General features: G+C 37.8%; 1 protein-coding gene across 2 annotated transcripts in view; it reads right to left on the bottom strand.

Annotated features, from left to right (window-relative positions):
• bsnb (bassoon (presynaptic cytomatrix protein) b) overlaps positions 1 to 15,433 on the bottom strand; it is a 97,425-nt gene that overhangs the window by 81,405 nt on the left and 587 nt on the right. The gene's annotated exons all lie outside the window — the stretch shown is intronic.

Here is a 15,433-nt window from a genome sequence, read left to right as displayed (position 1 = left end):
AGAATGTTAGTAACTAAACAACTTTGGACCCCATTGACTTCCATTGTACTGACACTCAACTCAACTCAACTTTATTTATATAGCGCTTTTTACAATTTTCATTGTTACAAAGCAGCTGTACATAAGACATGTTGACTATAAGCAAAACAATTAAAGTTGTAACTGCAAAAACAAGAAAAAGGTGAAAACAAAGAAGACAGACATACCCACATACAAAACACTCCACACACACAATATGCACACGTACTAACACACAGACACACAGACATACACACATGGACGCGCATGCACACACACACGTACACAGACAAGTACGCGCAACGCGCGCACACACACACACACACACACACACACACACACACACACACACACACACACACACACACACGCACAGTGAGAGCACACATTTAAGATAAAGGAGAGAGAAGCACAGGTCAAATATAACAGACTATAAATTTCTATATGCAATATTTATTAAGTAAAACTTTAAAATTCTAAAGCAGCCCCCCCGGCCAGCCAAACGGTGGCGAGGAACCCAAAACTCAAATCAAGAAAAAAAACCTCAGGAGAACCCAGGCCCAACCAGGGGATTCCAGTTCCCCTCTGGCAAAAGCTGCTGCCTCTGCACAAGCTCCAGAGAGCTTGCACAACAAGGCTAAATAAAATAAATAAACTTACTAATTAAGGTAAATTATAGTTTAAGATTATCATTAATAATCTAATAGCATTTGAAATTTTGTGGTGAGGACGTGTCAGGTGACCGCGTCCTTCTTTATCCAGCTCTATCATCTCAGCTCTTGTCAGGTCGCCGCTTCCCATTCTCCGCTCTACCATCAATTTATATTATGGAAGTCTAGTGTATGCAAGATTAAAAAGATGCGTCTTTAGTCTAGATTTAAACTGACAGAGTGTGTCTGCCTCCCGGACAGTGCAGGGAAGACTATTCCAAAGTTTAGGCGCTAGATAAGAGAAGGATCTACCACCTGCACTTGATTTTGAAAATCTTGGTATTATCAACTGACACAAAACCACGGAGACATTTCTCAAAATATCTTCATTGTGTTCCACAGAATAAAGAGTCACATAGGTTTGGAATGACATGAGGGTGAATAAACGATGCAAACATTTTCATTTTCGGGTGATCTGGCCCTTTTGCAATGCTTCGGGTCCAAATTGAAGAAGAGTAGCTTTGATGATGTGTTCACAGAAAAAGTCAAATGAGTTTGAGGCTAGACGACGACATTTTCAGTTGAAAGCAAATGATCCATGCAAGGCACGACTCAATTAGAACTTAGAAGGACCAAATTTAGACGTGTGAACTGGTGATTTCTATTACAGCATTTTAGTACAACTTCATAATCCAAATAATGTTTTTGGAGGTTGCACTTAAAATCCATTAGAAAATGTGGCATGTGTTTACATGTGCTGATAACTGGACACTTCAGTGAATCCATCTGCCCAGGGGAATCATGGGAGGAGATTTAAAGAGCTTTGCTCTGCAGCCTCGGAGTCGTTTGAATGAGAATAGAAAGATAAATCAATACAGCGGGGCAAATACTGGGGGCAGAAACATGTGAACTGGAGAGGCCTTTAAATGCTTTGCCAAATGACTGTTATTTGTGGTCACATAAGGAGACAGTGGTTCCCCTCCACGAGTGTGCATATATTAACTCATCTGAAATGGACGTTATTGAACTTTAACACAGAACAGAAGCTGCTACTAGCAAAGATGGATAATTATGGCTATTATAAATGGATTAGACGTTAATTAAATAAAACAGACTGCGTCTGCTTTTAAATTAATTAATGATTCTTACTAAAGCCACAATCACAACTCTTGCTAGAAATCATTTACATTACAGTGATAGTTCACCCAAAAATGAAAATTCTGTCATCATTTGCTCACCCTCATGTCATTTCCTACCTGTATAAGTTACTTGTTCTGATGAACACAGAGAAGGATATTTGGAAGAATGTTAGCAATTTTCAATTCTGTGACATCATTGACTGCCATAGTAGGAAAAATTAAATGGTATAGCCAAAGGTGCCCCAGAACTGTTTGTGTTCCTAAATTCTCAGTTTGTGTTCAACAGAACAACAAAAATATACAATATTTTTTTCCTACTATGGTAGTGGATGATGTCACAGAACTGAAAATTGCTAACATTCTTACAAATATCTTTCTTCGTGTTTAACAGAACAAAAAAATGTATATAGGTTTGAAACAACCTGAGGGTGAGTAAATGATGACAGAATTTTCATTTTTGAGTGAACTATCCCTTTAAGTATTAGATTGAATTGAATTTTATTTGTGTTATACGGCTCTCTGGAATACTTTATTCTGATTGGTCAGTCACAAAATGGCCCCTGAAAGACCTGAAAAAACAAAAGGCCACCGGTACACATCACTTATTCGATGCAACTTGTAAGGTTAATGTATCCCTCTGCTGTCTCCTTTCTCATGCCAGCATGAATTTGTTACAATAAAATATTTAAGAACCAATATAGTGTCTCTAAATATCTACTCATGTGGCAAGTATCTGTGTAATAAGCAGGACAGTGTACATCCAGCCGGTTGCCATTGGAAAAAAAACCTGTTCAGGGGTTTCATGTTGGGGTCCTGATCACCCTGTCTAGGGTTTATTTTGCTATAACAACCGGCTGGATTGACACTATCCCTTACAACTTTCCTATGCAAACTGATTCAAAGCAGCTTTAAAAGGACAGTTCACCCAAGAATATCTTTCTTCTACGATGGTAGTCAATGGCGTCCAAGAACTGTTTGGTTACAAGCATTCCTCCAAATATCTTTCTCTGTGTTCATCAGAACAATGACATTTATACAGATTTGGAACAACCTGAGAGTGAATAAATGATGACAGAATTTTCATTTTTGGGTGAACTGTTCCTTTAAAATAAAACAGTGCCCTAGTAACCACTCCAAACAGTCTAGCAGCATCACAGCAACATGCTAAACATCACATAGAGCACCTTAGAAACTGTATAGCAACACCTTGGCAACCAGTCACAACCAGTGTCGGGCAAGTTACTCTGAAAAAGTCATTAAATACTAGTTACTAATTACATATTCAATAGTGTAATTAGATAAATGTACAAAGTGCTCTCTCCAAAAAGTATTTAAGGTAACGCTTTAGATTACGGCCCGCAATGTACCGCATAATTAAACACGATTTACAGCGTAAGTAATTGTAACAATAATGTACCTCTACAGTACATATCTGTAGATAAAGCGGAACAATATGTAACATTTGGGGAATAAAGGGGTAAGAGTTGGGAAAATTAAAAAAATATTTATGAGGGAACTGCATGCCATATTAACTCAAAATATCAACATTGATTTTGTGCGTTACACATTAAAACTCATTAAAATAACTCATAATAACTCATAATTAAAAGAAATGATTTGTGACCAACAATCCTAAAATCAATCAAATAAAAATTAATCCTAAAGTCAAAACTCAAAAGTCAAATTTACAGTTGACAGACTGCGTGCTTCATTCTTGCTGTCACATAATTTCCCCTTATTTCGTGTTTGCTATAATAATGAAATAAGAACCTCGTATTTAATTAATATCCAAAGTATCTTATTTATGGGTACATTGCAATTACAAAAATGTAGTGTGTGTTCACGCTAAGACTGATGTACAGCAAACTGCAGGTCATGCATACCATGTAATATTAAAATAGTTACCCCTTAGTTTTAAAATACTTAAAGTATAAAGTTTTTTTTTTATTTTCTGACTTCTTCCCCAAACTTTGCATATTGTTCCCCTTTACCTACAGATATGTACTGTAGACGTACATTATTGTTACAATTAGTTACACTGTAAATTCTGTTTAACTGTGCAGTACGTTGCGGGCCGTAATCTAAAGCGTTACCGTATTTAATTACTTATTACTACTGTAATTACTTTCTATATCCTATATCAACCTTGATTAGTCAAGTGATTCAAGGATAGACATGAAACGGCTCTTTTCATTCAGTCAAATCAATAATATAAAACTATATAAAGTAGTATTGTTAACTGACCAAAGTATTACATATGTGAGAATATACTTCAAGTTATATATTTAAAGTTAGACTTTGAATTTTGATATATTTCCACTATTGCACACACATATATTACGCAACGTATTTTAGTTTAATTACATCAGAAGTAACTGTAATTAAACTACAGAAAAAAATAGAGTAATCCCTTACTTTACCTTTTCAAGGGTAAAGTAATTATATTACAGTAACTAATTACTTAACAAACTAGTTACACCCAACACTGCTCACAACACCCTAACAGTTATGCAGAAAAAATACAGCATTTATGGTGTCTTCTAGAAAACGTCATGTAAAAATCTCATTTACATTTTGTAATATCAATAAACAGAAACTTAAAGTAGAACCACAGGGGATTTCGTATGCATGAGAGAAAAATACACGGTAGAAAAGGCAAAACGGTTGAATGACAGGAAGCAGAAATTGAGCATGAAGGAGATTCTCGGGTGGTTGAATATACCATTCAGAAAAAATCCTGTAAATGGAACCATTTTAATGGAGCAAAAAGCTTTTCACTCAGAGAGCGCAAACACAAACATGCATTCCACCACAAGAATCACAAAATCTGCGATTGGTAGTTTTATAACGGTGTTGTGCAACTACATCTTGCTGCAGGGTTGTTTGTTTATGAGCACATTCCTTTAAAATGTTTTTGAGTCAGTCTACATACCATCATTAAAAATACTTAAGCATTTAGTAAATATTCTCTAATGAGCTATTTATTGTCGATTCAATAAAAGAAGAAAACATCACTGGCACTTTTCAAGCCATGATCAATAGGAATGATGTAAATCTCAAAGCTGACATGACAAAATCTCATCCAAATTCTGAACTCTTTCCAATACAGCATAATTACCCGTGAAAATTCAAGTAGGTGCCAAATGTTGTCCTGTTCAAACACAAAACACTTTAAGGGACAGTTCGCCCGGAAGATGAAAATTCTCTCATCGTTCACTCACCCTTCATTTCATTCCAAACTCTACGACTCTCTTTCTTCCGCAGAACACAAGAGAAGATATTCTGAAGAACGTTGGTAACCAAACAACCCTGGACCCCATTGACTTCCATTGTATGGACGCAATACCATCGAGACATTTTTCGGACTATCTTCTTTTGTGTTCCACGACGCCAATTAAAACAATCATTTTGAGGTAAACTTCTCCTATGAATGAAAAAGCAGCAGGCGGGTCAAACATAAACAACAGCGATTACATTTTACACAAACTATATTTGTCCTTTTTCAATTTTGTAGGCTTCAGACCTGAATTTACAGCTGGCTGTTATCTACCTCATGCACCTCGTGCACATCTGTTGAACCTGTTCTTGGTCACTCTATTCACATCCCCTATTCGCCAATGTTTGTGTAGACGGAGGTTGTTTATCACATGTCAACAGCTGTAATGATTTTCTCTTGTTTCGTCCACACACTGGCACTGGGATTAGTGCAATTATAAAAGAGTCTAAGCTTTCTCTATGGTCATAACAATGTCTCCAGAGCAGTGACCGGCAAACCAGTGCGAGGATACACACACAGAGACTTCAAAAGCTTGTACTTCTGTCAGATTGTAAGAACAAAAAGTGTGCAGGAACTAAAATAGCAGGTTTCACAGTAACAGTGAGTCAGAGACTGTGTGTGTGTGTGCGTGCGTGCGTGCGTGCGTGCGTGCGTGTGTGTGTGTGTGTGTGTGTGTGTGTGTGTGTGTGCGTGTGTGCGTGTGTGCAGTGTGTGTGTGTGTGTGTGTGCGTGCGTGTGCGTGTGTGTGTGTGTGTGTGTGTGCGTGCGTGCTGTGCGTGTGTGTGCGTGTGTGCGTGTGCATGTATTGAGCTATGCTTGGCTCGCTCTGTTGTCTGTCCAGGAATATTTCTAGCACCTGGTGCCTCATTATATCTGCCTAAGACTTTCAGTGAAACTTCAGCACCACAACAAAAGCAGGCCATCTGAACTGCCGTCCAACCTCATCTAAACTCATTACTGCTGTCTGAATCAACAAAGATGCTCCACACCAGAAGAAAAGTTCATTATTTCAGTGTCAGCCTCGTGTCTTCCGAAGAAATGTAATCTACTCCCAAATAGTGCTCCAAAGTTCCTCTGATACTTTCAATGTGCACACTGTATTGACTTCTGACATTGATGGATTGATGGACAGCGATCAATGGATGCGAGTTTGGGGCTATATAGTGTCATTTTCTTTAGGCCAAACAATGGAAGACGGGGGCAGAGTGGATGTGGCAGTTCAATTCAATTGTATTTCCATAGTACTTTTCTATAGGAAAACAGTATAGGAAGATACATTTAGAGGAAACATGTCAGCTTAAGATGATTATGCGAAAATATGTTTTATAATATGTAAACAGGGTTGTTTCGGTTAAAATTTAAAGTAGAGAAGCCGGGGAAATTCTCTTCTGTCTACACATCAAGAACACATATCAATAATAGCTATTAAATATACATGATGTACACGATAGAACAATGTATAGATGTAAAAAATATATATATTTTACATAAAAATAAAAGTTTCTTTGTTGTAGTCTGACTTCTATCTCTTTTCTACTCGTTCAAAAAAAAAAAACATTAGCTCTGTATACTGTGATAGGCTATATGAGACCAATTATCTTTTATTGCACTTATGCTTTTTGTTGTCCTTATGTTGTTCCAATTGCTTCCATTGTTTCCCTCATCTGTGAGTCGCTTTGGATAAAAGCGTCTGCTAAATGACTAAATGTAAATGTAATGTAAATGTAGTATGGTATAGAACACTTATAGAACATCCAATGTCCACCAATAAAATCAACACACACTATTTAGGATCTCAATCCATCAGAAGTAAAATGTGCAGCAAATGTAGTTTGTTGATTTAAATGTGTCCTCCACCCGTGTGACTCAGTGTGTGCATGCCTAATGCTTCACTGCCTCTGTTTCAGTAATTACACATGTACTCTTGAGGCGTGATGAATCCTACCGCACGTTCATCAATGCTGTTCTGCAGAACAACAAGTACAGTTGACTGATCGGAAGATATCTGATAACGCTCCTATCTATACACTCATACAGTATACACAGATTGTGTTAAGTGTGAGTAAAAGTGATCCAAAATGATCAAATGAATCACTTAAGCCTCAACCGTTTCACTTACTTACACTCTTAAAAATGTACCGTTTCCCGGTGCCATAGAAGAACCTATTTTGTCTCAATAAAGATCCTTTAACATCCAAAGAACCATTCTGTTTTACAAAAGCTTCTTTGTGGCAAAAAAAGTTAAGAAAGAGATGGTTCTTTGAAGAACTTTTGACTGAATGGTTCTTAAAAATGGTTCTTCTATGGCATCTCTGTGAAGAACCTATAAGTACCTTTATTTTTAAGAGTGCATGATATGTGCCTTCGACCGGTTGTATTGACTTATCTGAAATGCCCATTCCTGAACTTTGACAGAAGAAAGGTTGTTCAATGGCAAAATGATGGCTGTTATAAACACTAGAGTTGAGATACAGCTGCCTGAAATTTCTTGAACCGAATCAATTGTTGATGTAACACTACAGAGCTATACAAATATATATTACATAATATAAATATAATATATTATATAAGATAACCAGATTACTTGGTATTGAAAGGTCCTAGAACAGAAATTGTCCAAAAGAATTACAGAAAATTACAGAATCTCCATCCCTTACGGAAAAAACGTACTACTTAAAGGGATAGTTCACCCCAAAATGAAAATTCTTTCATCATTTACTCACCCTCAGGTCATTTCAAACCTGTATGACCTTCTTTCTTCTGCAGAACACAAAGGAAGATATTTGGAAGAACGCTGGTAACCAAACAAAATTGAACCCCATTGACTTCCATTGTGTGGACACAAAACCACTGATTTCTCAAAATATCTTCAAGTTTCAATTAATAGTGAACTTCTATTTGGGTGAAAATACAAATTCTGTCATCATTTACTTACCCTCAAGTTGTTCCAAACCGTATCAAATCTGCCAAACACAAAGGAAGATATTTGGAAGAATTTCAGTAACCAAACAGATCTCATCCCCCATTGACATCCCATAGTACTTATTTTCCCTACTGTGGCAGTAAATGGCGGAGGAGATCCATTTGGTTACTTTGTGTTTAGCAGAACAAAGAAATTAAAACAGGTTAGGAACAATCTGAGGGTGAGTAAACCTTTAATTCAGTCCAAAATCCTAACCCTTTAAACCTGATTGGCTATCAGGAATGTCATTCCACGACCAACACTGATGTTGTTGATCCTGGCAGCACTTTACAAAATCAGGTTTACCCCAGACACACAATGCAAGAACAAACAATCGTGCTAAAAGAATCACAGTGGTGGTAGTTTCACAGTAAACACAGCAGACGCAAACCCCGCAGGATATTTCTTCTGAAGCAAAACACACGGCAGACGAGATACACACACCGACAAGTTCTTCGACTACTTTTCATCACGAAGTCAATAGTTTTCAGCTTAGAGCATTTCATCATCTCTATCCCAAACTTTATTACAACAAAAAGAGCTTTGCGCCGAGTACATTCAGACATATTGCTTATACCAAAATTTGTTGAATTTGGCTTTGTCGAAATCCTAAAGGCCTATAGAGAGTTGGGATACAAAAAACATTATATTTTTCTCTCACAGCCGCAACTTCTTTTCGATATGAAGTGAATTAGTAAACAGATCTGTCTGTGAGCGGCTTTACAACGAAATCATTGTAAGAGTGTTTACAGGTTAGGAACAGAATATGTTAGCAAAACTCTTGCTTAGTGTTTGCTATCCAACAAACTACATGCAAATCAATGCCAAACATTGTGTTAAAACAGTTTCAAAAACCCTTAAATAAATCCGAGAGTTCTAGCTTTTCATCCATGTCTCTAGCTCTGAGGACATCTGCATGCTAATTTACTCCTAAATGTTGATCAAATGAACTTGAATACATAAACAAATGCATATTTTCTCATTTGGGAAAATGAACTTAACATACTGATGACTCATTCCAACTGGAAGGGTATGAAATCATTGTACATTTATTAAGTGTTGAGTAAATACTCTACATAATGAAAATGTCCCTTCCACTTAACATAACCTGCCACAAACTTGCGATGGAATCGTTCAACTATTGCATTTCAGTTTGCATTCGTCTGTACAGCGTGCTTTCTGGTTGTGTAACAGTATTTTTGTGCGACTGTATTCTAGTATCAAGACATACTAACATGTCACATGATTGTGTCTTGATACCACATGTACGCTTGCCGAGTAATGCTGCCCACGAGCATCTAACAAAATAACTCAACATTGTTATACAGCTGATAAAGAAACATCACACAATCCTCTATAGTATAATCTGAGTGTGCTATTAAACAAAACATACAAATGCATACTTTGAAAATCCACAAGGTAAGTATACCACACGCTAGATTTTTTTATTTAGCACACACTAACCCTAATCTTGCAGATCAGTTCAGATGTGGCGTATATACTGTATATGAGTTTGCTAACATACTTTTGACACATGTCTATCACCCATCGGTTTATAAATGTAAACTTTGAAAGTTAGTGACCAGGAAACAGGGCGATTCCATACTTCATAACCTGTGTTTATCAGGAAGTCATTGTGTTTGCAATGATTGATTGTCTCATTAACTGAATCTTGTACTGCTTATAATTATCAAGTGCTCAAGTAATTATTCCAGAGTGAAAAAAAACACAACAGAAGACTGATCAGCACTTTTCATTAAATTCAAAATGCTGAATCTTTTAGATTATACCTGTTTCACCCTCGGATGATAAACTTCCCTAAATCTTATCTGGATAGCACCCAAAATACAAATTCTGTCATCATTTATCCACCCTCACGTCATTCAAAACCTCTATATGAGTCTTTCTTCAGTGGAACACGAGAGAAGATATTTTGAGAAATGTCAGTTGCCGGGTTTCCATCCAAAGTTGCGAATTTAGCTTATGCGCAAAATTGGACTATTGCATAAAACATTTGCGAATAAGCACTGTTTCCATCCAACTAGTCGACCATCTCTTCCTTATAAACTGCCACTAAATATGAGTAGGAAAAGTAAGAGAAGCCAATTATTAATAATAATTCATTGCGCAAACAGATGAAACACAATAAATGCGGTGCTTTTGTAGATGTTTGGGAAACGCAGTTGTGACGGTTCTGGGAGGCAATTAAAGAAATATTTTGACGACTTTGCTCAGGCATTTATGAATGACCATAACAACATTTTCATCTCCCATTATTTGCATTAATCATTTTTCGCAAAGAAAGAAAAATCCCCTCAAGCGAGTGTAAAACCTTTTTGCGAATTAACAGTTTTTATTCCTAAATTTGGCATTTCCATTGATAGTTTCTGATGCAAAACCTCAAAATGCGCATAAAACCAGAGTGATGGAACCCCGGCTAGGGGGTTTGTTTTCATACAATGGAACGCAATGGGGGTCATTGCTGTTTGGTTACCAACATTCTTCCAAATATCTTCTTTTGTTTTCTGCAGAAGAAAGAAAATACACGTTTGAAATGACATGAGGGTGAGTAAATGATAAATGAATTTAAATTTTTGGGTGAACTATTCCTGCAATGCACAACAATATATATAGACATCTAAGAAAATCTAATCATGCTCAAGGTTATGTAATAGAAAAGTAGAGCAAGAATGTATTTTTACTTAACGACAGGTTGCAAACAATGTAACTGAAGTTACAGTTAAATCTAACAACATCCAAGGACATCTTGCAGTAGAAAAAGAGATTCATAAAGAATGTTTTGCTTTTATTTTCAAGTTCCGCATACACTTGACTAACCCCTAGCTTTCCACTTTGTTAGCAATTTTATTTAAAAACATATTTTATGCTGTTCACTTCTATTCCCATTTGTAAACATACTTTTGCTTATTGATGGCTCAAAGACAAAATATTAAATGCCTCCTAAACCGCTTTGGATAAAAGCGTCTGCTAAATGAAAAATGTAACTGTACTTTAAAATACGGTGTGTTGCCCATTTAAATAGCTAAACAACCAGAATTTTCCCTAATTGAATGCTGATTTTGTCACGATACGTGGTGAGACACAAGGACAGAGGACCCAGGCGCAGACAGCAGGTAAGGGGTTAACAAGACATTTAATAACAAAACAAAAACCCACGAGGAGGTAAAATAACAAAGATATAAACATGACAGATAAACAGGAACATGGACTAACTAAACTAGACAGGACTAAAGATAACATTTACCATAGTTTACAAATAACTAGACTACACTGACAAGACAGGAACTCACCATACAATCACATGAATCGAAATGAACCAGCACAAGACCGAAAACACAAGGGCATTATAAAGGGATCAAATCAAGAGGGGAACAGGTGCAGGGCATGAAATCATTAAACAGCAATAATGAGGAAACGAGGGGGCGGGGATAAAGACGAGACCGGAGAGAGTGTCTGGCAAGCCATAAGGGCCAAAAATGCCTCTCTCCACATTAAACATGAGGTTCTGTCATGATTCTGCCTCCTCATGTTATGTCTTTCTTGGTCTGGTGGCAGAACCATGACAGATTTGTCTTCATCAAATCTATACGCAGGCTGAAAAATGTCTGATTTTAATCCTACTCCAAACAAAATCCTACATTGGGCACAATGGCATGTGCGGGGTGCTTAAGTGTTTCCATGAGCAGGACTGCACATTATCCGCGATGCTCTGTTCTCTCTGCAGTCTATAAAGGGGCTAACAGCAGCCTCAGACAGCCATGTCTGCTGGATCAGATTCATTCTGATGGGTAGTGCTGAGCAGATACCTTCCACTTCTCTCCCTGCTGAACAGAATGGGAGTTAACACCTCCGATGACTCACAGAGACACAGAAGGAGAGAACAAAACCAGTGGGAGTCTCCACACCAGAAGTACAGACATGGACGAAGACCGAGACAAGCTCGATTTATGTCTCATCTGATGTAGATACACTCCTATGAAGAGTACTACGCTACTGAGAATACAACACTTTACTATTTACATATAATGTTCTGTCTCCGTGTGGAGTTGTATACTATACCATGAAGTGCACTGTACTCAGGGAGATGTACTATATACTCCTGTGTGGTGTACTATAAACTGTGCAATGACAAAAAGGATGGAAAAGTACTTGTTGAGGTTTTACTTGCATTAGTGCCGAATGTCATATACTCTAAAAGAATGCTGGATTATGTGGGTCAAAAAGGGACAAACCCAACCGTTGGGTTGTAATTTAACCTATGCTGGGTTTTTTAATCCCTTATTGGTCAAATCTAAACATTTTCTTTGTTAATTTAAAGTTGCTGTGTGTCATTTTTTTGAAGATCTATTGACAGAAATGCAATATAATAGAGATGCACCGCTAGATGCCGCTAAATTTCATACACTGGATCTTTAAAGGGGTCATATGACACGGCTAAAACGAATTTTATGGTTTGTTTTAGATGTAATGCAGTGTGTATACTCGATTTAAGGTTCAAAAACGCTGTATTTTCCACATACCGTGCATGTTTGTATCTCCTCTTTGCCCCGCCTCTCTGAAAAGCGAGGTGTGCTATGATTGGCCAGTTAACCAGTGCGTAATGTTTGGTCGAATACTGTAAGCGTGTGAGGGAAATGTAACACCTCTTACCATATTTGGAACATCAGGTTCCTCTTCAATTGCACTGACAGGTACACCCACCTTACTTGCGTATACATTTGGGCGGTCTTAGTCAAATCAGACCACCAACCGCTTTTAGATAGAATGCATCTTTTGTTCCGACACTTTGTTTGTCCCTTTCTGACCCAACGCTGGGTTGAAAATAACCCAGCATTGTTTAGAGTCTACCTGCTATTTTTATAATGAGCTAAACATACTGGTAAAATACCATTTTCATGTGAGAAAGAAGTGAACAACCAAACATCAAGTGGCATTTGATGGAAGAGCTCTAAAATAGTAAGACATGGCTCTAGCCTTTTAAAACTGGACTTTCAATATGTGGGCAAGAGGTGCATCACTATATTAAATCTGTTTTCTTCAGAGGCTTAATAAACAGAACGGTTTAAAGACGCCGAACAGAAGCATAAGGAGAGGGATCGCCTCGGGCTAACGGGGACCATTTATTAGATTTCTATGTCATTACAATTCAGGCCCTTTTATCGGGGCTGATATTGTGGGTAAGACAGCGCCGTTCTGCTGGGAAATAAAGCGCCGGCCGCTGCTCTGTATTTTCATTCCTCTTTTTCATTTCTCTTCAGCAACTCCTACATGCTGCCCTGGAAAACATACAAAGCATTCTGGCCTTCGTTCAAATGGACAAACGCTGAGTTTAGAGCCAAATTTTGGTTGCACTTTAATTTACATCATCCAACATCACTCACCAGCTGACTTTTCTGATGCGAATCCCTGTGGCCACGTTCCAACATCTAGTGGAAAGTTTCCTAGAGAAATGGAAGTTGCTATAGGAGCAAATGAAGGGCCAACCCTGTATTAATGCTCATGGTTACGAAAATAATTGGGAGTGGTTTCAAATGTCCACATTCGTTTGAACATGTAGTCCTCAATTGTTTTGGCCTAACAATAGCTAAGAAACAATAGACTAGATTTTTGAAGCTCGGTCAGTTCGTAAGACAACACAGAGTGTTTGTGTTACTGCTTTACAATGAACTCTGCAATACTATAAAATGGCTTCAAAACACATTTTTAAACGTTACTGAGCCGACGAAATCCATAAGGGGACCAGCACAAGGTTTAATTGGTAGGCATCACACACACTTTCCTAGTGAAAGATGAAGTGGATAGATATGGCACCTAAGACATAGCATCACTCAGAAAGCACTCCGTGTGTGCACGATGACGTTGTGCTGAAGAATCCGGGCATCATTTCAGCACATCAATAGAACACATTAGATGGGTGAGAAACAAAAAATGGTATGAGAGTCTCAGAGCCCATGAGAAAAACAAATGTTTCCCTTGCCCGAGCTGTAATATCCTCAGCGGGTTCGTTTCTCTTTCGAACTTACACAAACACACACTCATACAGAACAACGACTGCAACTACACACCCTTTTCAGGAGTTTTAATGATGCCAGTCAGACACAGACAGACGGTACGTGCGGCAGTAACCATTCTGCCGTGTGAATATATCTGTGCGTCTGTGCGATCGGAACAATCCAATCACAGTCGTGAAACACTGACATCGAGAATCTAGTCTTGCCTGCCCAAAAACAAACAGACGGTGAGGTCATCCTACTGTAACAAATGCGTTTCATTTGCACCGTTTCATTGTAAATCGATGTTTCAGGTTGGCTACACAATGTGTATGGGCACTTGAGATGCAGTTTCTACAAAGTTAGATTTCTCAAACAAAGACTGAGAGCATTATATCATTTATAACGGTGGTCTGCAGGTCTGTTCTGAAATGATCGTGGGCAGCTAAATGCAAAACACGGACAAAACAAAAAATAGATTTACATTACATTTTGATGCAAATCAATTAGAAACTAGCCAAGACAGGCTGCATAACCTCCCTTCATTCATAAACACCATGAAGAGAACTATACAAGTTAAACTAAGCTATGACCCAAACTACAGATGTCCAGTGTAAAATCTGGGCACACAGACAGAAAGACAGTTACTAAACATCCAACCAGGAGACGTTTAAATAATCTTTATAAAATCAAGTTTACACGTTGCATCTTTGCATGGATTGCAGAAGACAGAAGCAGAGATGCTCGTCTGCACGTGTAACAGTCTGCTCACATGGATTCTATAGTCAAAATTCGATCAATTATTCATTTTAGAGCATTTTATCCAGCCTGCATTCTGATGTGTTTTTACAGTGTGACTTTAGCACAAACACATTGATAGCAACACTATTAGGCGTGGCTCGAAGATCAAAGATTTATTTAATCAAGTGGAGGCTTTACCAATGCCGCCAACAATACCGCACCTAAGTGTACTGACGTTGAATACATCGGGCATGGTAAATTGGACTACACCTCACACGTCTTGCCTCGCTTTCATAACCTACAATATCAGACACCCACATGCCTTGAATACACAATCTCGTTTATACGATCTATTTAGCATGAATCTGGTAAAGTAGTATTGCTTATCGTGCATTCACACCACCCTGTAATGGATTCAAGCACAGCAGACTCGGTGTGGGACGGCGCATGGTAAATTTACGAGTACTGTCTACGGATGTATGAATGAAAATACATACTACGGATGACAATGCTCAACCAAAATATCCTCTGATTTGTATTTCTAGCTATATTATGCATATGCGTATGTAAACGGATCTATACATCAAGTATCCTTAAGATCAAATAACCCTACGAGTCAAACACATGATGTTAGT

The sequence above is a fragment of the Triplophysa rosa genome, linkage group LG20, assembly GCF_024868665.1.
Source record: "Triplophysa rosa linkage group LG20, Trosa_1v2, whole genome shotgun sequence".
In the NCBI taxonomy this organism is placed as follows: Eukaryota; Metazoa; Chordata; class Actinopteri; order Cypriniformes; family Nemacheilidae; genus Triplophysa; species Triplophysa rosa.
This window is presented reverse-complemented; position numbering and strand designations above follow the sequence as displayed.